Genomic DNA, 25,107 nt, shown 5'->3' with positions numbered 1-25,107 from the left:
AAGTTTGGGGGCAGTATGGACGGGTGATGGGCAACATTTCTCAGAGCTGCTTCAAGTGGGATTGGGGCAGTGTGGGAACCCAAAGTGGGAGAGATTAGACTGAAGTAAGATTTTGGGGGAAGGGGTGATATTGTGGGGTTGTTAAAAGCAGCATTTGTCACACAGAGTGATTAGTGATAGCCTGGATGCAGTTTTGTAGGAATTGAGGGATTAATCGGAAGACATAAGGCCCAATAAGAGAAGGAGGAAGATAGGTATTACAGGACTAATGATTGGAAGAAGCCAGGATACCCAGTTAGAGAGTGACCAGGTGGGTCCAGCATAATTAGTTGCCTGATTAGTGAGTTTTTGAGCTCTTTGAGTTTTTTGATGTTACCATATACCAGGCCAGATTGATTTAAGTGAAAACAACACTCTTCATTAAGAAATATACCAAGTCCTCCTTTTCCAGCAGTGAGTAAATTGAGGCCTTGGCAGTTCTGGAGGACAACTGCAGCTAAAGAGTCAACCTGGGCTTAGAGGACAGATAAAGTTTGTGATATATCTGTAATGCTAGCAGAGAAGTCATTAAAGAGGCTGTGGAATGTTATGACAGAGGTTGAGATGCCTGCTATTCCAGTTCAAAGTGCAATAGTGGAGGCAGAAAGTCCTAGACCCATAAGTAAAGGGATTAGTGGGAAGACTGTTTTTTGTCATGTTGATGTCATGAGGAGGACAGGCAGTTGTTCGTTCCCATCTACAAACTGGATTTTGGGGGTAAGGAAGACTAGGGAACATGTGCCCATCTAGCTGGCAGGTAGGCACATGTACGTGGAAGAGCCACATAAAAAGAAGAGACCAGCTCGGTCGGGGAGACCCTACCCAAGTGGCACTAGAGGAATTAAAGACACACACAGAAATATAGAGGTGTGAAGTGGGGAATCAGGGGTCTCACAGCCTTCAGAGCTGAGAGCCCTGAACAGAGATTTACCCACATATTTATTAACAGCAAACCAGTCATTAGCATTGTTTCTATAGATATTAAATTAACTAAAAGTATCCCTTATGGGAAATGAAGTGATGGGCCGAATTAATTGCAGGGGGAACATGCCCTTAAGACACAGATCGCTCAGGCTTTTGTTTGTGGCTTAAGAATGTCTTTAAGTGGTTTTCCGCCCTGGGCGGGCCAGGTGTTCCTTGCTCTCATTCCCATAAACCCACAACCTTCCAGCTTGGGCGTTATGGCCATTATGGACATGTTACATTGCTGCAGAGGTTTTGTTTATGGCCAGTTTTGGGGGGGCTTGCTCCTAACATGTCTCCCTTCTTTGATTTGCAAAAAGATAAAAGGGCAGCTTTGTCACGGTGAGCTACTTCTTGCAGGAGTCGGGATCCACATCTGCAGACTATACAAAGACAAACAACATAGATTAAAAGCACAATCATCATTGAAATCACAGAGCTTCCAAGTGTTTTTATCCATTTAAATGGGTTACTAGCTGCTAATTTGTCTGCAGCTCCTTTAAACACTCCAGTTTCTGGCATTAAGGTCAGGTGTGCCTGGGATGCTTTAAATATTTGTTCTTTTAATTTTGCTATATCCAAAAACAAGTTTGTAGAGTGTCCTTCTAGATTTTTTTTTATTCTTTCCCAAATTTTGATCTTATTAAGAGCATTAAATAGTTTCCACAAATCCTTATGTTTAGCTCCTACAGCGGGCCATATCATTTGAGGTTGAGGTGCCACTATACCGCCATGGTTCCAGATAATAGGAACTTTTGCTGTACTTATCATTTTTACCATCTGATTTGTTCAGATCATCTGAACATAGTATGGCCATGGCACGCAGACTGAGAGGTGCAATTTAAGCTAAACATCCCCTTAGGGAACCGATCAATAATGATTCCATAGGAATCGTTGTGCAGCACCTCTGCCTGTTCTGCAGAGCAATCTTCCTAAACAAGTACATTCATTTTTTCTAACTGGGTCCAATCCTGTTTACAAATAGGTTTTTGAGGGTGGTATGCCTCAATTATAGGATCAGATTTATTATGGTAAATACTGAGATCAGAAAGCATGTGTAACTGTGTCATAGTGATTGCATCCAGGCATTATTACCAGCCCTTATTGAAGGAATACTCACGGCAGTGGTGATAACTGCTATCATAGCTACCATTAAATTATTCATTGTGACTGGTTGTCCCACTTTCCTCAGGTTTTCTTTTGCCATCTGTGACAGCTTCTTGATCTGCCCCCAGGTGGGTGGCTGTGTTCGACGGGTGTGGGCCATGACAGTAGGGGTCCTCCTCAGCGTCAGTCTCAACATGTCTGCAACTGGGGGGTCCTCGGGATCCTCCCAGTCTCTTCCTCGGCATCTGGCTCATAATAAGGTTTCAGGTGTCTTGATAGTACCCAAATCGGCTGTTGGTTTTGGCCTGGAGAAATACAAGCATAACCTCTACCGCAAGTTATTATTTTACCTATTTCCCAACTTTTTGTCATTGGATCTTTTCACCAAATAATGCTAGATTAAATTGTATATGGGCTGTCCTGTAATCCCTATTTCTCCTCCTTTTTTGTTTTTGTCAGCAGTTGTTCATCTATATGAAATTGTAACTGAGCATTTTCAATTAACTGTGTGGAATGAATCACGTATGAAGAATCAGAAATCACATTAATAGGCATATCAGAAGCAGTCAATACCTCAATTACAGCTACAAGCACCACTTTTTGAGTTGAAGTATAGGAAGTCTGGAAAACTTTACTTTTTGAACCAGAATAAGAAGCTTTACCATTACTAGACCCATCTGTAAAAACATTCTCAGCACCTTCAATTGGTTTAAATTTAGTTATTTTAGGGAGAATCCAATTAGTTAATTTCAAAACCTAGGCCGGGCGCGGTGGCTCAAGCCTGTAATCCCAGCACTTTGGGAGGCCGAGACGGGCGGATCACGAGGTCAGGAGATCGAGACCATCCTGGCTAACACGGCGAAACCCCGTCTCTACTAAGAAATACAAAAAACTAGCCGGGCGAGGCGGCGGGCGCCTGTAGTCCCAGCTACTCGGGAGGCTGAGGCAGGAGAATGGCGTGGACCGGGAGGCGAGCTTGCAGTGAGCTGGAGATCCGGCCACTGCACTCCAGCCTGGGCTTAAGGAGCCGACCTCGCCTCAAAAAAAAAAAAAAAAAAAAATTTCAAAACCTGAACCAGCTTCATTTTAGGAAATGATTATCGAGAATACCTACAAAGTCAGCTAAATGGGTTCAGGCAAGACTATTTATAAAAGCTTGCTGTATTTGTGCCTTTGTGAGAGGGACAATAATTTTTCCAGGATCATATCCATGTAATTTAACAATCCAGTTCTCCCAATCCCTATCATAGTAGCAATTTGATCTAAATAAGGAGTTAGAGTCCGTGAATTAGTATGTGGAAGAAAAAGTCACTCTACTAAGTCCTGTTCTTGGACAATAACACCAGTAGGTGAATGCTGAGTTGAAAAGATTAGCAAATCTAGAGTCTTCTCTGAATCTATTCTATTTATCTGAGCTTTATGGACTTTTTTTCAATCAGTTGTAACTCTGCCTCCACCTCCTTTGTTAATTGCCAAGGGCTAGTGAGATTAGGATTTCCTCTAAGGATAGAAAACAGATTATTCATGGCATAGGTAGAGAGCAGGTCATATCCAATTAATATCCCCTAGTAATTTTTGAAAATCATTTAACGTTTTTAATTTATCCCTATGTATGGTTACTTTCTGTGGGACAATGGTAGTGTCATTTACTAAGGTCCCCAAGTAGGAGTAAGGAGTAGTAGTCTGAATTTTGTCAGGAGCTGTAATTAAACCAGCATGAGAAATTGAATTTTGCAAGTGATCATAACATTGGAGTGGTATTTCTTGAGTGGGGACAGCACAAAGTATATCATCCATATAGTGAATAATGTAACACTGTGAAAAGTTTTGACGAGTAGGTTCAATGGCTTATCCCACATACCTCTGGCAAATAGTTGGACTGTTTAACATGCACTGTGGCAACACTTTCCAATGATAATGGTTAGCAGGCTGCAGGTTGTTTACTGCAGGAATTGTAAATGCAAACCATTCACAGTCTTGCTCAGCTAAGGGGATAGTAAAGAAACAGTCTTTTAAATCTATGACTATTGAAGGCCAATTTTTTGGAATTATAGCAGGCGAAGGCAATCCTGCCTGTAATGCTCCCACAGGTCGTATAACTGAATTGATGGCTCTTAAGTCAGTTAACATTCTCCATTTACCTGATTTTTTTCTTAATTACAAAAACTGGAGAATTCCAAGGAGAATATGTTGGAGCTATGTGCCCATTTTCTAATCGTTCAGCAACTAATTTCTCTAAAGCCTCCAGTTTTTCTTTACTTAGTGGCCATTGTTCTATCCAAATTGGCTTATCTGTTAACCATTTTAAAGGTATAGGTTCTGGAGGCTTAACAATGGCCGCCATCAAAATTTTTTTCCTAATCTTTGGTGGGAACTCTGTTTTTCCACTTGAAGCGGTTTTTTTAAACCTTGCAAATTTTTTTCTGGTCTCATACCAGGGACATAACCCATTTCATGCATTGTATGTTGACTTTGAGGGCTATATAATTGTTCTGGAATTAGAACTTGTGCTCCCCATTGTTGTAATAAATCTCTTGCCCATAAATGTATAGGTACAGAAGTTATAATTGGTTGAATGGTCCCAGGTTGTCCATCAGGCCCCTCACAATGCAAAATATAACTACTTTGATATACTTCAGCAGCTTTACCAACTCCAACTATGTTAAATTGAGTGGGTTGAATTGGCCACGTGGACAGCCAGTGCTGTAGAGAAATGATTGAAATTTCCGCTCCCATATCTACCAAACCTTTAAATTTCTTTCCTTGAATAGTTATTTCACAGGTAGGACGTTTATCAGTAATTTGATTTACCCAATAATCTGCTTTGCCTTGTTTATTTGTGCTTCCAAATCCTCCCATTTCTTTAGTTTAGTTTCACTTTTCCCCATTCCCAAATATGGCACAATCAGGAGCTGTGCTATGCGCTCTCCTGGCTCTGCTTTCCAGGAACAGAAGTAGATACAACAATTTGAATTTCCCCCATTGTAATCTGAATCAATGACTCCTGTATGTATTTGTATGCCTTTTAAACTTACACTAGACCTTCCTAAAAGTAATCCTAGTGTCCCTGCTGGCAAGGGTCCACAGACTCCTGTTGGGACCTTTTGCGAGGGTTCCCCAGGCAGAAGACTCACAGCTTTCGTGCAGCATAAATCTACTGCGGCACTACCAGCAGAGCGTCCCAGTCAGTAGGTGTCGGTATCATTCGACTAGAAACAGTAACATTCTTAAACAGTCCCACTACAAAAGGAGAACCTGGTCCATACTGACTTATTGCTTGTTTTAATTCTTTGAGTAATTTAAAAGGAAAAGGCTCAAATGTAGCTATAATATTCCCCTCTTGATCTGGGGTGTGTATTCTAACAGGGAACTGCCAAGTCTCTAAATCACCCTCTTGTCTAGCTTGCTGAATTCCTGCCTGAATCAAACTAAGAGCAGTCGCTCGAGGCGCTGCTCGAACAGTAACTGGGGTAATTACTTTTCGCCCAGTGTACTCTGGAAAAGAAAGATCTGGGGGGTCATTTTCTTCAAAATAATAATGAGGGGGTGCAGAAGGGTAGGGATGAACCTCTCCTTCCTTTGCCGCTTTAGCTTCAGCTGGCAAATAAACATGCTCTGTAACCTCTTCTGTTACTTCGCTATACTCTTGTTCCTTCTCCTTATCAGTGTGAAAAAGTTCCAAGGTGAAATGAACCAGACCCAAACTTGCTCCATTGTTACCCTGAAGCTTCTGAGCTCCTCTTCTTACTCACCAGGGGATTGCTTTAAGAGTACTGGGGTGTCCTCCAGCTTGTTTTCCATTCCAACCATCGCTCCGGCACCCCTTCGACCTGGATTCCAGCCCCCATGAATGGACGCCTCTTGCTAAGACCAGCTCGGTGGGGGAGACCCTCACCCAGCGGTGCTAGAGGAATTAAAGACACACACACAGAAATATAGAGATGTGAAGTGGGGAATCAGGGGTCTCACAGCCTTCAGAGCTGAGAGCCCTGAACAGAGATTTACCCACATATTTATTAACAGCAAACCAGTCATTAGCATTGTTTCTATAGATATTAAATTAACTAAAAGCATCCCTTAAGGGAAACAAAGGGATGGGCTGAATTAATGGCAGCAGGAACATGCCCTTAAGACACAGATCGCTCAGGTTTTTGTTTGTGGCTTAAGAATGCCTTTAAGCGGTTTTCCGCCCTGGGCGGGTCAGGTGTTCCTTGCCCTCATTCCGATAAACCCACAATCTTCCAGCTTGGGCGTTATGGCCATTATGGGCATGTTACATTGCTGCAGAGATTTTGTTTATGGCCAGTTTTTGCGGGGCTTGCTCCCAACAACCTTGTGTTAGGCAGAACTGGAAATGTAAAGTGAAAAGGTGAGATGGTGTACTGAGAGGAGTCCTGCACTCCAAATCCTAGAGATCCAGCAAGGACAGCAGCTGTTAGAGGTTGTAATGGGGATTGATGGTGCAATTGTGTAGAGTGAGAGGTTTGGTTTTCATGGTATATGAGAAAGCGCATAGTGTCTACGAGTAACCTTTCACTGCTATTGATGGGGCTGGGTAAAAGCAAGCAAGAGGAGGGGTCAGGAGGAGAGTCAGATGAGCAGGGAAAGGGTAGCCAAGGATGGAGTGAGATGCAGGGTAGGTGTCTTCCTAAACAATAGTGACTGCCAATGTTTTTTTAGTTTGTCAGTAATGATAGAGGGCTTATCAGGAATGCGAAGTTGGAATGCTCCCATCTGTTTGGTAATGTGTGTGGCTGGGTTCTGGAGATAAGGACTAAAGGAACATTTGGAAGGTGGAAGGTTGCCTAAAGGGATTCCAGTAGGCTGTTGTCAGGAGATGCATAAAGGAGCAGCAACAGGGATAGTTGTCTGTGTGATTAGGGGTCCAAATATTGGCGGGGGGAGGGGGGTGGAATTGACATAAGGAGAAAGGTGCTGCAAGTAGATGCGGAGAAGTGTGGCAACTTGTTGGTGCGAAATGTCTAGGGAGTTCTCACCAAATCTGTCTAGAAAGTAAAGAAGTTCCTCAGGCGGGTAAAGATGAGGGCTATTAAAGGAGGTTCGGAGGTGCAGGGAGACAGGAGAGGTAGCCCAGTCGGCCTGTAGAGCCGGGATGGCTGTGTAAGAGCAGGAAGAAAGGGAAACACATAGCCAACAATTCTTTGCTAGAGAAGGATTGGAGGCAGTGAAGAGAGAGTGGGTGAGATTGATAGTATGCTGGGGGTACCTAGGAAGAGGTAAGAGTGACTGGAGAATGGGGTCAAGGATTAGTGAATAGAAAAGTAAAAAAAAAAAAAAAGGACTTCATCAGGATAGAAGAATTGTGTACCTTTCCACTGAAGATCTTCTATCCACTCCCAGAGCGAGTTAAGGGTGGCGGTTTGAGGTAAAACCAGGAGATATCAGTTATGATGGTTTGGAGGAAAAGTGTAAACCGGCAGTGTAAACAAGGGCAGGGCATTTATGAGTAGTTGAGAATGGTGAATAGGAAGTATGACTAGACTGAAGATAGTAGGGATGACAAGTTTTTGGGGCACAGTCCAAGTAGTGGGGGTGACTGCATAAAGCCCTGTTATAAAAAGTAAGGTAAGGATGAATAGACCTAATAGAATGAAGGAATGTATTAGGCTCATAAGGGTTATTACTGTTCTTCAGAAATGCGAGTGAGTTTAAGGGAAGTAGGGGAGAGTACCTGCGATTTCCAGGAGGAAGAGGAGAGATCAAGCTGGCTGGCGGACACAGCTTTATTCTGGAACGGTGAATCCAATAGGGAAGGTCCTGCAGGCGGACAGCAGTTGGGGTACTATAGATGACTAAATAGGGTTCAGCCCATTGAGGTTGTAGAGTTTGAGGGGTCAGATTCTTAACAAGAACTGATTGTCCAGCTAGGGTGTCTTCATATGGCTGGGAATCTGGAGTAGGGAAGAAAAGATTAGCAGCCTGGTGAATTTCCTGTCTAGCCTGCTGGAGGACCAGAAGATAGTCCTCCTTGAGAGCTGGTGTCTGGCATGAGGTTGGGGCCCAGCAAGAAGGTACGTCCATGTAAATTTTCAAATGGACTATACCCTGTAGCTTCTCAAGGATAGGCTCTAATTCTAAGGAGGGCAAATGGTAAAAGTGCTGTCCAGTCTTTTTTAAGTTGGAGGCTGAGCTTGGTGAGGTGTGTTTTTAAAAGACCATTAGTTCTTTCTACCTTTCCCAAAGATTAAGGATGGTAGGGGGTATGAAGTTTCCACTGGATGCCAAGGGCCTGGGAGACTGCTTGAGTGACCTGACTAATGAAGGCCAGCCGGTCCGTTATCAGACTGTATAGAGGTCAGAAGGCCAAACAGAGGAATTATGTCTGACAGAAGGGAAGAAATGACTGTGGTGGCCTTCTCAGACCCTGTGGGAAAGGCCTCTACCCATCCAGTGAATGTATCTACCCAGATCAAAAGATATCTTAGTTTTTTGACTCAGGGCATATGGGTAAAGTCAATCTGCCAGTCTTGGGTGGCGGCAAATCCTCTAGCTTGATGTGTAGGAAAGAGAGGGGGCCTGAGATATCCCTGAGGGGTGGTAGAGTAGCAGATGAAACACTGAGAAGTAATTTCCTTGAGGATGGATTTCCATGATGGAAAAGAAATGAGAGGTTCTAAGAGATGGGCCATTGGCTTGTAACCCACATGAAAGAGGTTATGAAAGGATGATAAGATAGAATGAGCCTGTGAGGCAGGAAGGAGGAATTTTCCTTGATCCAAGGACCACTTGCCTTGAGTAGGAAGGGACTGACAGGTAAGAGTTTCAATGGGAGAATAGGTGGGAGTGATAGATGAGAAGGAAGAAAACTGGCCGTGAGGGACAGATATGCGAATACTAGCTGCTTCTTTTGCTGTACTATCAGCATAAGTGTTGCCTCAAGCAATGGGATCTGGTGACCTCTGATGCCCTTTGCAGTGAATGACTTCAGCTTCCTTGGGCAGTAGAGCAGTCTTAAGGACGATTTTTATTAAGGTGCGTTGATGATGGAGGACCCTTGTGTAGTGAGAAAACCTCTTTCTGCCCGTATAACAGCATGGTGATATAGGATGTGGAAGGCATACTTGGAATCAGTGTAGATATTGACACGTAGTCCCTTTGCAAGGGTAAGGGCCCAGTTTAAAGCAATGAGTTCGGCTTGTTGAGAGGTAGTGGAAAGGGGCAGGGCAGTAGCTTCAATGACAGATGTGGAAGACACTACAGCATAGCCTGCCCTTGCTGGTGACTGATGATTGGGCCTTGAAGAACTACCATCATAAACCAAGTGTGGTCTGGATTAGGAACAGGAAAGAGGGAAATATGGGGAAATGGGGAGGATGCCATATGGATTAGAGAGATACAGTCATGAAGTTCAGATTTGGTGCTAGGTATAAGGTGAGAGGATGGGTTGAAGTTTGTGCCAGGACACAGACTTTGTGGGAGTTTCAATGAATAGTTAGTACAGTTGGAGGAGTTAGGGGGCGGAAAGTATATGCGCCAAGCGTGATTAGGAAAATAGATGTTGAAACTTATGAGAGCTGTAGAGAGTAAGTGGGGCATGGGTTGTGATTTTGAGGGCCTCTAGAAGTATTGAAGCGGCAGCTGGTGCCGCATGTAGACATGAGGGCCAGCCTAGAACCGTGAGGTTAAGTTGTTTGGATAGGAAGGCTACAGGTCGTGGGCCTGGTTCCTGTGTAAAAACTCTTGACCGCACAGCCTTGTATTTCAGCTGTATGTAAGAAGAAGGATTGGGATGAGTTAGGGAGTGCTAATGTGGGGACTGTTTCTAGGGCTGTCTTTAAGGAACAAAAAAAGAGTGGGGAAAGGACTTAGGGTCTATGGGGTCAGTCAGGTTTCCCTTTGTGAGTTTATATAGTGGTTTAGTTGGATTGCAAAACCTGGTATCCAAAGGCAAAAGTATCCAACCACGCCTAGGAAGGAAAGGAGTTGTTGCTTTGTAGAAGTGGTTGGGGTTTTGGAGATTAGCCATACACAGTTAGCAGGGAGAGCATGTGTGTTTTGATGAAGGACTCTGCCAAGATAGGTAATGGATGGGGAAGAAATTTGGGCTTTAGAGGGGGATATATGATACCGCTTTGAGAATATATGTTGAAGGAGCAGGAGGGTATCCTGTTGGGAAGATTCATAAGAGGGGATGCAGAGGAGAAGGTTGTCCATATATTGAATAAGGTGAGAAACAGATGAACGGAAAGAAAGTAGATCATGAGAAAGAGTTTGACTAAAGTAATGGGGGCTGTCTCTGAAGCCTTGTGTCAGTACAGTCCAGGTGAGTTGCTGAGACTGGTGGGTGTCAGGGTCAGTCCATGTGAAAGCAAAAAGAGGTTGGGATGAGGGGTGCAAAAATAGTGAGGAAAGTATCTTTGAGGTCAAGGATGGAATAATGAGTTGTGAAGGGAGGTATTGAGGATAGGAGAGTACATGGGTTTGGCACCACAGGATGGATAGGTAAGACAATTTGGTTAATAAGGCAAAGATCCTGAACCAAGCTGTAAGATTTGTCCGCTTTCTGGACTAGTAGGATAAGGGAGTTGTAAGGAGAATTTGTAGGCTTTAAAAAGCCATGCTGTAACAGGTGAGTGATAACAGGCTTTAGTCCTCTTAAAGCCTGTTGTGGGATGGGGTACTGGTGTTGAGCGGGGTAAGAGTGATTAGGTTTTAATGGGATGGTAAGGGGTGCCTGATTAGTCACCAAGGAGGGAGTAGAGGTATCCCATACTTGTGGATTAAGGTAGGGAGACATGAGAGGAGAATTCAAAGGAGGCCTTGAATCAGGTAAAAGGACAGCAATGAGGTGTAGTTGTAGTCCAGGAATAGTCAGGGAAGCAGATAATTTAATTAAAATGTCTTGGCCTAGTAAGGGAACTGGGCAGGTGGGGATAACTAAAAAAGAGTGCATAAAAGAATGTTGTCCAAGTTGGCACCAGAGTTGGGGAGTTTTAAGGGGTCTAGAAGCCTGGCCGTCAATACCCACAACAGTTACGGGGGCAAAGGAAACAGGCCCTTGAAAAGAAGGTAATGTGGAGGGGGTAGCCCCTGTATCGATTAAACAGGATATGGACTTACCCTCCACTGTAAGAGTTACCCAAAGCTCGGCGTCCGTGATGGTTCAAGGGCTTCCAAGGCAATCAGGCAGCATCAATTTTCAGCCGCTAAGCCAAGGAGATCTGGGAAGGAGTCAGGCAAGGAACGCTGGGTTTGAGCTCCAAGAGCTTTAAGAGTGGCAGCGATGTGAGTCAGACAGTCTGACTTCCAGTGGGGGCCCACACAGGGGTTTCAGTGTGTTAGGAGCCCCGGGAAGCTGCGGCTTAGATGTTCTGAAGGTTTTGTATGCTGGAGAAGTGGTTGTGGGTTGTCTTACAGTGGAGGCAAGCAGCTATAACTCAGAGATACGTTGCCACTTTGCAGCTGCTTTTCTGTTATTGAACACCTTGAAGGTCAGGTTGATTAAATCCTATTGTGGGATTTGAGGGCCAGAATCCAACTTTTGGAGTTTTTTTCTAATGTCAGGATTGCATTGGGTCATAAAATGCATATTAAGGATAAGGCGGCCTTCTGGACCCTCTGGGTCTAGGGCTGTAAAGCATCTAAGGGTAGCTGCTAAGCGGGCCATGAACTGGGCTGGGTTTTCATTTTTACCTTGGGTAGTTTCCTTTAGCTTGTCATAATTAACAGCTTTGTATGCTGCCTTTTTGTGCCCCTAGACTAGGCAGGAGACCATGTAATCTCACCTAGCTATACCTGGGGAGTCTGTGTGGTATTGCCAACAGGGATCCTCTCAGGGAACTGCCCTGGTGCGCTCTTGGAGACCTGGCTCATGAAGCTGGCAGGTGTCTGCATAGGACTGGGCTAGAGAATAAACTCTTTCTCATTTATCTGGGTAGAGGGTAGAGGTCAGGATGACATTTATCTCACTCCAGGTTAAATTGAAGGACTGAGTTAGATATTGAAATTCCTGTATATATTTATTGGGGTCTGATGAGAAAGAGCCTAAATGCTGTCTGATTTGGGAAAGGTCTGATAGAGAAAAAGGCACATGTACCCTGACTATGCCTTCAGCTCCAGCCACCTCTCTAAGAGGAAATTGTTGGGCAGGTGGGGGAGAGCTAGTCATGGAATGAAACTGTAAGCCTGACCGGGTGTGAGGAGGGAAGGTAATAGAAGGGTTATAGGGTAGGGGAGTGGAGGCTATAGAAGAATTGGGACCTGATTCAGCCTGGCGAGGAGTGGCCAGGGGAGGAGAAGAGAGGTAAGAGGGGTCAGTGGAAAAGGAGGATTCAGAGGACTCTGAGTTTGGGGTGGAGACCAGAGGAGCGGATGGGAGAGAAAGAAGGAAAATCTGGGACAAGTTGCATTGGGAGCAGAGACTAGGGAGGGAATGAAGTGTAAAAAAATGCCTGGACGTAAGGCATCTTGGACCATTTGCCCATTTTTTGACAAAAATTATCTAGGTCTTATAGGATAGACAAATCGAAAGTGCCATTCTCTGGCCACTTGGAACTATTGTTGAGTTCGTACTGGGGCCAAGCAGTATTACAGAAAAAATAAGATGTTTAGGTTTTAGGTCAGGTGTTAGTCGAACGGGTTTTAGGTTTTTAAGAACACAGGCTAAGGGGGAAGAGGGAGGAATGGATGGCAGAAAGTTACCCATAGTGGAGAAGGTAAGTTTAAAAAGGAAGGTAGAGACATGGAGAAATGGAGGTGGCAGCTACAGACTTCCAGTAGGCGTCCCTGACTGAGTCCTGGGCTGTAATGTGGGTGAGCAGCCAAAGGAGGCATCCCCACAATTGACCTGCCACCAAGGGAATGTGAGTGAATGATCAAGGCAGGTGTCCCCATGGTGATCAGACACCAAGGGAAGACTGTCTTCCCAAGTCCATGACCAACATTGGAATTTTTGAATGCACGGATAAAGTGTATCTCCTTTTTGTCTCTACCAGGAAGGGAGAGGAACTGAAATTGAAAGGAAAGAGATTGAAGGGAGGTGAGAGAGGTTAGGTAGAGAGCGAAAAAACCGCTCACCCGAGTGTGAAGAACTGCTTACTGATTTGGAATTGGTGAGATGGTCCTTGGGCTGGCTGGTCTGATGACCCGAGGTCATAGGTGGATCTCCTCACAGAGGGAGCGTGAGGACAGGGGACCAGTCTCTCGAAGGAGTTCCCCTGTCCCGGGTCTTTGGCACCAAATATTATGCGTGTCCGTATAAGAGACCACCTGAGTAGGCTTAGTGTGAGCAACAAGGCTGTTTATTCACTTGGGTGCAAGTGGGCTGAGTCCGAGAAAGGAGTCAGCAAAGGGTGGTGGGATTATCATTTATTCTTATAAGTTTGGGATAGGCGGTGGAGTCAGAAGCAATTTTTTGCAGGCAGGGGATAGATGTTACAAATACATTCACAAGGGCAGGGAGGAATGTTACAAAGTACATTCACAAGGGCGGGGAGCATGTATTGTCACAAGGGTGGGGAGGAATGTTAGAAACTACCTTCACAAGGATGGGGAATATCACAAAGCATATTATCACAAGGGTGGGGGAATGTCACAATGGCTTGACCACGGTGCGGCCAGCTCAGAGGACCTTACAGAGCTTACTCACTATACTCATCCTACTCCACTGCAAAAACATGCCATTCCTATTATTGGGGGAAAAAGAGACTTAATGGCTTGTGCCCAAGCAGGGTCTGGGAAAATTGCAGCATTTCTTTTACCCGTACTGAGTCAGATATATGTAGATGGTCCAGGAAAAGCTTTGAAGGCTGTGAAGGAAAATGGAAGGTATGGGTGCCATGAACAATACCCAATCTCCTGGGTTTTAGCCCCAACAAGAGAATTGACTGTACAGATATGAGGAAGCCAGAAAATTTTCATACCAGTGTAGAGTTCATCCTTGTGTAGTTTATGGTGATGCTGATATTGGTCAACAAATTCAGGTCTTGGAACATGGATGCCACTTGTTAGTAGCCTTGCCAGGACGTCTAGTGGATTTGATGGAAAGAGGAAAGATTGGATTAGACTTCTGCAAATACTTAGTGTTGGATGAAGTTGATAGGATGTTGGATACGGGATCTGGACCTCAGATACATTGTATACTTGAACAAGATACTATGCCACCAAAGGGCATTCATCACATCATGATGTTTAGTGCCACTTTTCCTAAGGAAATACGATGCTTGCTCATGACTTTTTGGATGAATATATATTTTTGGCTGTAGGCAGAGTAGGCTCTACCTCTGAAGTAGTTTGGGTGGAAGTAGTTTGGGTGGAAGAGCCAGATAAACGGTCATTTCTGCTTGATCTCTTAAATGCACCAGGGAAGGATTCACTGACTTTAGAGTTTGTGGAGACAAAAAAGGGAGCAGATTCTCTGGAGAATTTCTTATACCATGAAACATATCCTTGTACTAGTATTCATGGAGACCAATCACAGAGAGATCAAGACAGAGGCCCTTCACCAGTTTTCCTTGGGGAAAAGTCCAATTCTAGTGGCTACAGCTGTGGCAGCATGAAGACTAGACATTTCAAATGTGAAACATGCTTCAATTTTGATTTGCCAAGTGATATTGAAGAATATGTGCCTTGTATTGGCTGTACAGGATGTGTGGGAAACCAGGGCCTTGCCATCTCATTCTTTAATGAAAGAAATATGAATATTACAAAGGATTTGCTGGATATTCTTGTAGAATTTAAACAAGAAGTGCCTGCTTGATTGGAAAACATAGCTGATAAACATCACTACAAGGGTGGTATTCGCGCGTGATCTAAAAGATTCAGTGGAGCATTTGGTGCCAGAGACTATTGACAACGTAGTGGTTCCGGCAGTTCTGGCTTTAGTAGTAGTCATACAAGCAGCAGCTGCAGTGGTGGAGGTGGTCATGACATCAGCAGCAGATGTGGTAGAGGTGGCTATGGAGGCTTCTACAACAGTGATGGATGTGTAGGAAATTATAACTCTTGTTATAAGAGTTACTAAGAGCCAGGCATGGTGGCTCACGCCTGTAATCCCAGCACTTTCGGAGGCCGAGGTGGGCAGATCACGAGGTCAGGAGTTCGAGACCAGTCTGGCCAAAATAGTGAAACCCTGTCTCTACTAAAAATACACAAAAAATTAGTCCGGCGTGGTGGTGTGTGCCTGTAATCCCAGCTACTCAGGAGTCTGAGGAGGAGAATCGTGTGAACCCAGGAGGCAGAGGTTGCAGTGAGCCGAGATCGTGCCACTGCACTCCAGCCTGGGTGACAGAAGAAGACTCCGTCTCGAAAAAAAAAGAGTTATTAAGAAATTATTGGGCCGGGCGCGGTGGCTCAAGCCTGTAATCCCAGCACTTTGGGAGGCCGAGACGGGCGGATCACGAGGTCAGGAGATCGAGACCATCCTGGCTAACACGGTGAAACCCCGTCTCTACTAAAAAATACAAAATACTAGCCGGGCGAGGTGGTGGGCGCCTGTAGTCCCAGCTACTCAGGAGGCTGAGGCAGGAGAATGGCGTGAACCCGGGAGGCGGAGCTTGCAGTGAGCTGAGATCCGGCCACTGCACTCCAGCCTGGGTGACAAAGCGAGACTCCGTCTCAAAAAAAAAAAAAAAAAAAAAGAAATTATTTTAGGCAGATAGGAAAAGGGGTCCTTGGGAAGTTTTTGTTTCTTTTAGAGCAACTCCAGAAATTCGTGAGATGGTTTCTTATCTAGCCGGAAAGCCCTGACTCTTAAAGGCCGGGCCAGCAAGCTTTGATATGCAAATACCAGCCATCAGAAACTTGGCCCACCCAAACATGGCAATTCCTGCAGTCTTATTCTTGCCCTGGCCTCCACATGTGCCTGGCGACACGGCCACCCCCACATATCCACACATGTGTAAAACATCCTGGTGCCCTGTATTTGCATATTAAAAGGCTAGGGTGGAAGGGCCAGTTTTTTTCTCCTGCTACTTGAATGACATGCTTGGTCAAACCAATCCCCTGAGCCCTATCCAAATCAGACACCACCTCCTCCAGCCTCCTCATATAAGCAGCCACTTTTCTGTCACACTTGGGGTTTTTCTCTTTGTTCCAATCCCCCTACCTTCTGTCTCTGTACGGGGGAGCTGTTTTCTTCTTCCTTCCTTCTTTCTTGCCTATTATACTCTCCGCTCTTTAAAACCACTCCACGTGGGTCTGTGTCATTTTATCTAAATTGACACAAGATTAAGGACCCTGGTGTTCCTCCAGTTATCGGAGCCATATCATTTTGATCCATTGGCCGGGAAACTGAGGTACAGCCTTTGTTGGAGCGGTAAGTATGAGAGCAAGCTTAAAATCTGTTCCATCATTCACAAGGTGCTCTTGGCCTCTATATTAAAATAAAATCAAATAGATCAACCCAAACTACTTTCTGTGTGATATTCTCAGATGTAGAGCCTACTCTGCCTGCAGCCAAAAAGATATACTCATCTAAAAAGTCATGAGTAAGCATCTGTATTTCCTTAGGAACAGGCATGCATCAGCCTAGTACATACACTTAGCATTGGCTGCCCTACTACAGACTCAGATGTGAGGCTTGCTGGTGAGAACATGGAGAACCCCCCCGCCATTACCCATGAGTACTGGGAATGTTGGCCATGTTTTGAACTAGTTTCTTTTCACGGGGAGACCTCGCCATTGAGTAAGGCTGGGAAAAGTTCTGAGGTAACTGTGAATTTCTGGCCAGGGGACATCCTGGCATGATTCACAGGCCTGTGGACCAGACCCAGCCTCCAATAGCCTGTTCCGGGTGTTGGCAGAGAACCCTCAACTATTCTGCTGCAAAACTCTTCTTCCTTCTCTATCCGTGGCGTCTTACTCTTTCTCTGATTTAAATGTGCAGGTATTTTTACAGCCTAGGAAAGAAATCCTGTTAGGCAAGATCAGGAAAATGCCTCTAGGAACAGTTTTCCCCATTCCTCTGCAGTGAAGTTACTCGCTACCGCGTCTCTGGCAAGCACATAGTATTTCTAAGCTAACAACGCCACCTGGTGGAAATAGGAATCCTCTAGATGAGACACATTTTTTTCCTTTTTCTTTTATAGTAACACTGCAGCTTCTTTTTACACCATTAAAAATCAGACTCTATGCTTCTTCTGGAAATGGGAAGTTTCTGCCTTTAGCAGTTAGGAGTAAGATGCCTAGGGACCGGGCGCGGTGGCTCACGCCTGTAATCCCAGCACTTTGGGAGGATGAGGCAGGCAGATCACGAGGTCAGGAGATCGAGACCATCCTGGCTAACACGGTGAAACCCCGTCTCTACTAAAAATACAAAAAACTTAGCTGGGCACGGTGGAGGGCGCCTGTAGTCCCAGCTACTTGGGAGGCTGAGGCAGGAGAATGGTGTGAACCCGGGAGGTGGTGCTTGCCGTGAGCCAAGAACACGCCACTGCACTCAGGCGACAGAGCAAGACTCTGTCTCAAAAAAAAAAAAAAAAAAAGTCTTCCGCAGCCAGATTTTATTCCCACTATTGTCCCATCAGCAGAAAAATGGCCATTCGGTTCCTACGTTCTTTTAAGGCACCTACTATGTCTCTGATTAAAACAGTACTTAATTAGTAAGGTAATTTTAAATTCAGAAGTTAACCGGAACCATTTTTTTTAAGGGTAAGTGCTTTAGCATGGGCTGTAATAGCAGGCAATCTAGCACATTGCCTCCACTAAAGGAGCCTTGCCCAAAAGTGACACAGTCTCTCTGGAGATCCATTTTTCAGACAGCCAGGCAAATCACACAGGTTCTAGAAAGTCAAAGGGAAATCACACAAGGTGGATAAACTAAGGCTGCATGGGTAAGCGTGGTTAGCCCCATCACTTAGCTCATCCGGTTCCATGGCTTGGAGGACCATGCCTACAACCATGGGGGGCATATTTAACATGGTGTCAGGATCCAGAAACCAGGGAGGGGAGACATTTGGAGGATGCTCCCTGTCTTCTCCACTCTGGCTCATACAGAAAGGAGACTAAGAGGACGCTTCTATTCTTGCTTCTTTTCCTAAATGGGTGTTAGAAACAAAATGCTTGTTTCTCAGTGCCTCAAGGAAAAATCAGGATTCAGACAAAAAGTTTTCTCAGCAAGGCAATTTTACTTTCTGCAGAAAGGGTGTTGCTCATCACCAATCTTGTCACAAGAGCACAATGAACAAAGAAAGGCAGGAATATTTATCCTTTATGCATTGGGTCGTTACTGCTGCATCCTATTTCCATTGATTGGAGCTGGACCTCACAGTCTAAGCTAAACTCGATTGGCTAACAACTTAAAACTTTCCTAAATAGGTAAAGGCAATGGAGAACAAAAGGAAAAGAGGAAGTTGCTTGAGAAAGGATTTAGAAAAGTAATAACATTTCCAAATAAGGAAGGGGCATAGGCTGCGAGCTGGGATATGCCTGAGCATGTCCAGAACAAGTATCTTTGTTAAAGTACAAGGACTTAGAATGTGCTTATTCCCTTATATCGAACAGTTACATAGGATAAAGCTTAACAAAGAGTTATTAGCACGAAGGCAAGGAGGCTTGGAGGAAGTTAGTCTTTAAAGAAAATGATTATTTTTGCTGGGTGTGGTGGCTCATGCCAGCACTTTGGGAGGCCCAGGCGGGTGGATCACGAGGTCAGGAGTTCAAGACCAGCCTGGCCAAGATGGTGAAACCCCATCTCTACTAAAAATACAAAAATTACCTGGGCGCAGTGCCAGGTGCCTGTAATCCCATATACTTGGGAGGCTGAGGCAGGAGAATTGCTTGAACCTGGGTGACAGAGGTGGAAGTGAGCTGAGATCAAACCACTGCACTCCAGCCTGGGTGATAGAGTGAGACTCCATCTCAAAAAAGAAAAAAAAGAAAGAAAAGAAAAGAAAAGAAAAGAAAAGAAAAGAAAAGAAAAGAAAAGAAAGAAAGAAAGAAAGAAAGAAAGAAAGAAAGATTATTTTTAACATTTATTATTTATTCTTGAATAAGAAGGGAAACTTTGAAGAGGAACTTTTTACTTTTCCACAATGGGTAATAAATTATCTTCAGCTTACACCCCTCTGGAGTGCACTCTGAAACACTGGAACTTCCTTAACCTCAGAACTTTAAAGAAAAAGCTCTTTTTTTTTTTTCTTTTTTGCACAAGGGCATGGCATTTCTACTAAATCTTTTCAAGCACTGTAAAATCAACCCAGCTCTTTTAGTAATCATATCAGGCAGGCCCAGGGAAAATTATTCCCCCAAATTAGAGAAGCAAGTTCCAGGGGAACCATCTGAGGATTCCCTTATTTAGGGCCCCTTCAAGTTCCCTTCTTATTGCAGAATCCTAGGCAAGTAAAGGGAGACTTAGGCTGATTTTCTGACAACCCTGATAGGTATATAGAAGTTTTCTAAAATTTAACTCTGGTATTTGACCTCTCATGGAGGAATGTTACACTGCTCCTAAGCCAAACCCTAACTGCAGCTAAAACAGGCAGCTCTGCAAGCAGAAAATAATTTTGGAGATGAGCAATGTGTCTCCTATAGTAGGCCAAAAGGGAAAAGAGAAAATAGGGAGGGCAAAAAAATAAGGGAAACACCATTCCCAATAGGAAGAGAGGTAATACCTCTTAACAACCCTAATTGGAACTCCTTTCTATGGTGTTTTTCCTTCTTTTATGGTATAAAATGACTTTTTTCTCTTTTATAATGTTCTTCCAACCTAGAAAAAGTTAATTTTCCAAACCTTAAAATGCTTGGCTTAGAGTTGAACAAGGGGAAAGGGAGCCCAGAAGCCTGACATGCTGGCAAAAGGTAAAAATGTCTTACCAGTTGGGCTTTTGGCTACTCTCTCCCTGTGCAAACCAGTAAAAGGGATAAAAGAATCATTGTTTCTATTCTCTGTAAATTTATAATCAATGGAAAGTAAAGTTGGTCCTAAGCTGTAGACAATCTGGTGTGCTTTGAAGGTCTTTCTGTATGGTTTTGTCAAAAAAAAAAAAAGGGTATCTTAGGTTACGATGCAGGACCAGGACCCCATAAGCCTGCTGTTTGAGCCAGCCCAACAAAACGGTCAGTAACAAACTTGGTTACAGGTCTCCATCTTATTTCATGTCCTTGGGAACATGACCTGCAACCACGTGGCAATGCTTTCTTTCAGTCTCCGCCATTTTACAATGGTGGCCGTTTTCTTGTGCTAAGTCAGTTCCACAAAATCAGATAAGCCAGTTTGTCAATCTGGGTGGTGCCAGCTAATCCATCAAGGGCAGGGCTTACAAAATATCTTAAGCACTGATCTTGAGAGCAGTTTAGGGAGGGTCAAAATCTTGTAGTCTCCAACTGCATGACTCCTAAGCCATGGTTTCTAATTCTATGACTAGTTTAGTTTCTTAGTCTGGTCCCCAGGAAAGAGGGGAGTATATCTTAAAAAGGGGCTCTTATTATCTTTGTTTTAGACTATAAACTGTAAACCAGGCTTCTCCCAAAGTTGGTTCAGCCTACCCCCAGGGATGGGCAAGGACAGCTTGGGGGCTGAAAATGAAATGGAGTTGTTTGGGGCAGATCTCTTTCACTGTCTCTGTCAAAATTTTGCAATGACAGTTTCAAAAGCTGCCTATCACCCCTTTGAAAATGCCTTGTATGCTCGTGATTAAGTCATAACCTAATTAAGTCTTGTCGGTTTCACCCGTGATGTTATTTTTTGTAAAGTTCAAAAGCCAAAAATCTTAAGTGCTTGGCATGGCTAAAGTCGAGTAACAAAGGATTTCAAAGGATTTTCTTAAAGCATGCTCAGCTTAATTAAAAGTGGATATTCAAGTTATAAGTATATTTTTAAAGTCTTTATGTTTTTCTCTTATTGGATCTTGTTTTTCTGGGAAAACTCTTTTCTTCTCAGTCAACGGAATTACTTTTCTCCATTTTTTTTGTCTTACCACTCTTAATGCATGCTACCTGGCCCTGTTCATCCAAGGGCTCCACCCTGAAGCCAGTAATCCAATTAAAAAAATGGCAAATAAGATTGCAGTACATTGAGCTCCATAGAGACAGTGCCGGGGCAAGTGAGAGTCGGATGGGCACTGGGCGACTCTGTGCCTAGCTGAGGAAAAATAACTAAACATGGGCAAAGGAGATCCTAAGAAGCCGAGAGGCAAAATGTCATCATAGGCATTTTTTGTGCAAACTTGTCGGGAAGAGCATAAGAAGCAGCAGCCAGATGCTTCAGTCAACTTCTCAGAGTTTTCTAAGTGCTCAGAGAGGTGGAAGACCATATCTGCTAAAGAGAAAGGAAAATTTGAAGATATGGCAAAGGTGGACAAGGCCCGTTATGAAAGAGAAATGAAAACCTATATCCCTCCCAAAGGGGAGACAAAACAGAAGTTCAAGGATCCCAATGCACCTAAGAGGCCTCCTTCAGCCTTCTTCCTGTTCTGCTCTGAGTATTGCCCAAAAATCAAAGGAGAACATCCTGGCCTGTCCATTGGTGATGTTGCAAAGACTCTGGGAGAGATGTGGAATAACACTGCTGCAGATGACAAGCAGTCTTATGAAAAGAAGGCTGCAAAGCTGAAGGAAAAATACGAAAAGGATATTGCTGCATATCGAGCTAAAGGAAAGCCTGATGCAGCAAAATAGAGAGTTGTCAAGGCTGAAAAAAGCAAGAAAAAGAAGGAAGAGGAGGAAGATTAGGAGGATGAAGAGGATGAGGAGGAGGAGAAGGTGAAGAAGATGAAGATGAAGAAGATGATGATGATGAATAAGTTGGTTCTAGCGCAGTTTCTTTCTTGTCTATAAAGCATTTAACCCCCATGTACACAACTCACCCCTTTTAAAGAAAAAAATTGAAACGTAAGGCTGTGTAAGGTTTGTTTTTAAACTGTACAGTGTCTTTTTTTGTATAGTTAACACACTACCAAATGTGTCTTTAGATAGCCCTCTCCTGGTGGTATTTTCAATAGCCACTAACCTTGCCTGGTACATTATGGGGGTTGTACATTGGCATGGAAATTTAAAGCAGGTTCTTGTTGGTGCACAGCACAAATTAGTTATATATGGGGATGGTAGTTTTTTCATCTTCGGTTGTCTCTGACGCAGCTCATGCGAAATAATTGTTGTTCTGTTAACTGAATACCACTCTGTAATTGCAAAAAAAAAAAAAAAAAAAAAAGTTGCAGCTGTTTAGTTGACATTCTGAATGCTTCTAAGTAAATACAATTATTTTTATTAGTATTGTTGTGCTTTTCATAGGTCTAAAATTTTTCTTCTTGAGGGGAAGCTAGTGTTTTGCTTTTGCCCATTTTGAATCATATGAATTATTACAGCGTTTATCCTTTCATATAGTTAGCTAATAAAAAGCTTTTGTCTACACACCCTGCATACCATAATGGGGTAAAGTTAAGTTGAGATAGTTTTCATCCATAACTGAACATCCAAAATCTTGATCAGTTAAGAAATTTCACATAGCCCACTTACATTTACAAACTGAAGAGTAATCAATCTACTCAAAGCATGGGATTATTAGAATCAAACATTTTTAAAGTCTGTCCTTGAAGGACTAATAGAAAAGTATGTTCTAACATTTATATGAGGACTCTATTCTTTAACTCCCATTACCATGTAATGGCAGTTATATTTTGCAGTTCCCACATTAAAGACGACCTGAGAATGTATCCCCAAAAGCGTGAGCTTAAAATACAAGACTGCCATATTAAATATTTTGTTGACATTAGTCTCAGTGAAGACTATGAAAATGCTGGCTATAGATGTCTTTTCCCATTTATCTAAATATGGACTGCTCAGGAAACGAGACTTTCCATTACAAGAATTTTTAATTAATTGGGCCAGCTTTTAAAATGAAGATGCCACATTCAAAATAGGGTATATTTTCCTATATTATGGTTTGCCCCTTTATAAATCCAAGTAGATAGGAGGAAAGAAGACACTGAAACTTTGCATCTCAGTATGAATTATTCAATTTATTTGAATGATTTTTCTTTACAAAACAAACTCATTCACTAGTCATTATCTGCTTAGCAGTTTAGGGAACAATTTGGGAATTTTGTGGTTTTTGAGATTATCGTTTTCTTAAAGTGTCAGTATTTTAAAATAGCATTCTTGTAATTTTACACGCTTTTGTGATGGAGTGCTGTTTTGTTATATAATTTTGACTTGGATTCTTTCCATTTGCATTTGTTTATGTAATTTCAGGAGGAATACTGAACATCTGAGACCTGGATGATACTAATAAACTAATAATTGCAGAGGTTTAAAAAAAAAAAAGAAAGAAACTGGCAAAAAAAAAAAACTTACAAGTACTGAATCTTTTGTCTGTTCATGTTGCTGTATATGTGTTGTGTGTAATGTCTATAAAAAGAGCTCTAATTGATTGGCTTAAAGAAAAATACCCCGGCACCTCCACCAGTTTGGGTGCTGACGAGTTGATGGGTGCAGCACCCCAACATGGCACAAGTATACATATGTAACAAACCTGCACGTTATGCACATGTACCCTAGAACTTAAAGTATAATAAAAAAAAAAAAGAAAGAAAAATAAGTGCCTTAAATCAAATGCTTTTCAGTTCACATGACTTTAAGAAATAAAAATAGTCTTAAGGATTACTGGTAAAATGAAAGTGCCATCAAAATGCAAAAAGGTGGTATAAATCATACAACTTAGATACTAGGTTTGCTAAATGTTTCAAGGTTGTACACTGCCTGCTTTACAGATAAGTAAGGCCTGGGACACAAGGAGCTAGATGTTGAAAAGTCAGACTTTATCTGCACTTCTGTCTGGGTCCTAGGATGCACACCTGGTACATACTTAAAATCACTTACCAACCAGGTTTTTTCACCAAAAAGAGAAGTTGTTAAAAGTTAACAGTGCAACATGTATTTGAGATCACCAAACAGTTTTATATGCAAGGCATATAAAAAAAGTAAAATGTGGGGTTTTTTTTTCAGTAAAAGATTATAAGAAAGCAGATAAATGTAAATTTTGCCCTGGGATGAGGGATTATGTTAAATTTGATAAGATAGAGCTAGAGGTTTAAACAAGTTACAGAAAGATTGAAAATATTAATCTTGCAAAATCTGTAAACATTAGACTCAAAAAGGATATTATATGGTATTTTACAGTTTATATTCAAGTTATATTAAGGACTTCAACAGGTGTTCTCAAATGCAGGTTTTTAACATCCTTAAAGATTGTAACATTGGAAGAGAGAAAGAATGTACAGGACTCATAAAGAACTGACACGTTCACAAATATCAAGCAAAACAAGAGTTAACTAAATAGACTGCACTTAGAAAGTTAAAGCAACCTTTTTGACTTTTGCTTGGAATACTGCTGATCCTTGTTTTGATTTTCAGAGTCAAGGAAACTTATTTTGAACTATTTACTACCTTTAATAATTGAATAAGGTATATTCCTGTGAACAAAATTTCAAGCATGTTTGTTTTTCTCTGCCTGGTTCATCTAGAATTCGGAAACTATCTGTGAGTACTCTTAGCTTATGGCAATATAGTTGTTTGCATCAGTGAGTGCAATAAGAATCCATTTTTCTTTTTCAACAGGACATAATTGGAAAATCTGGTTATTTTACCAAGGCTTTGACTAAAAGGGTGTGCTTCCCTTTAAGGAATCAAGCTTGACATGCAGAGCCAATAAGAGCCCCTTGGAGAAAAGCAGCCTCATACACTGTCTACATAGTCCCCACACAGTGTTCTTAACCTGTGGTCAGTAAAGAATGTCACTTTCTAACAAGTCCAGGAGCTCCAAGTTTATCTTAGGACCTCAAGAGGAGAGGATCACTTAACTCACAGGTATTTGAGGATACAAACCCATGGCTGAGCTTGGCTTTAAAGGTCTTACCTGAGATTCCTTGTGGAACAGAGTTCCATCAAGGTCAATCTAAAAGGCCTATGTAGAAATAACCATTCTTGCTTTGCTGCATTTTATGCAAATAATCAGGCCAAGTATAAGACTAAAGTTTATTCTACAAACAACACACACAGTCTTATCATAATTTGTTTTTACCAAAAATGAGGACTGGAGAGAGA

General features: G+C 42.8%; 2 pseudogenes across 1 annotated transcript; both read left to right on the top strand.

Moving 5' to 3' along the window:
- Positions 1-12,291: 12,291 nt before the first annotated feature.
- Positions 12,292-15,173, top strand: LOC101002017 (annotated as a pseudogene).
- Positions 15,174-20,784: 5,611 nt separating this feature from the next.
- LOC100998856 lies at positions 20,785-23,320 on the top strand (annotated as a pseudogene). The gene has a single exon (XR_001898520.3). The product of XR_001898520.3 is annotated as a high mobility group protein B1 pseudogene (transcript).
- The last annotated feature ends 1,787 nt before the right edge of the window (positions 23,321-25,107 follow it).

This window comes from Papio anubis, chromosome X (assembly GCF_008728515.1).
Source record: "Papio anubis isolate 15944 chromosome X, Panubis1.0, whole genome shotgun sequence".
Classification (NCBI taxonomy): Eukaryota; Metazoa; Chordata; class Mammalia; order Primates; family Cercopithecidae; genus Papio; species Papio anubis.
The sequence above is the reverse complement of the archived record's forward strand: the minus strand, read 5'-3'. Positions and strand labels throughout refer to the sequence as shown.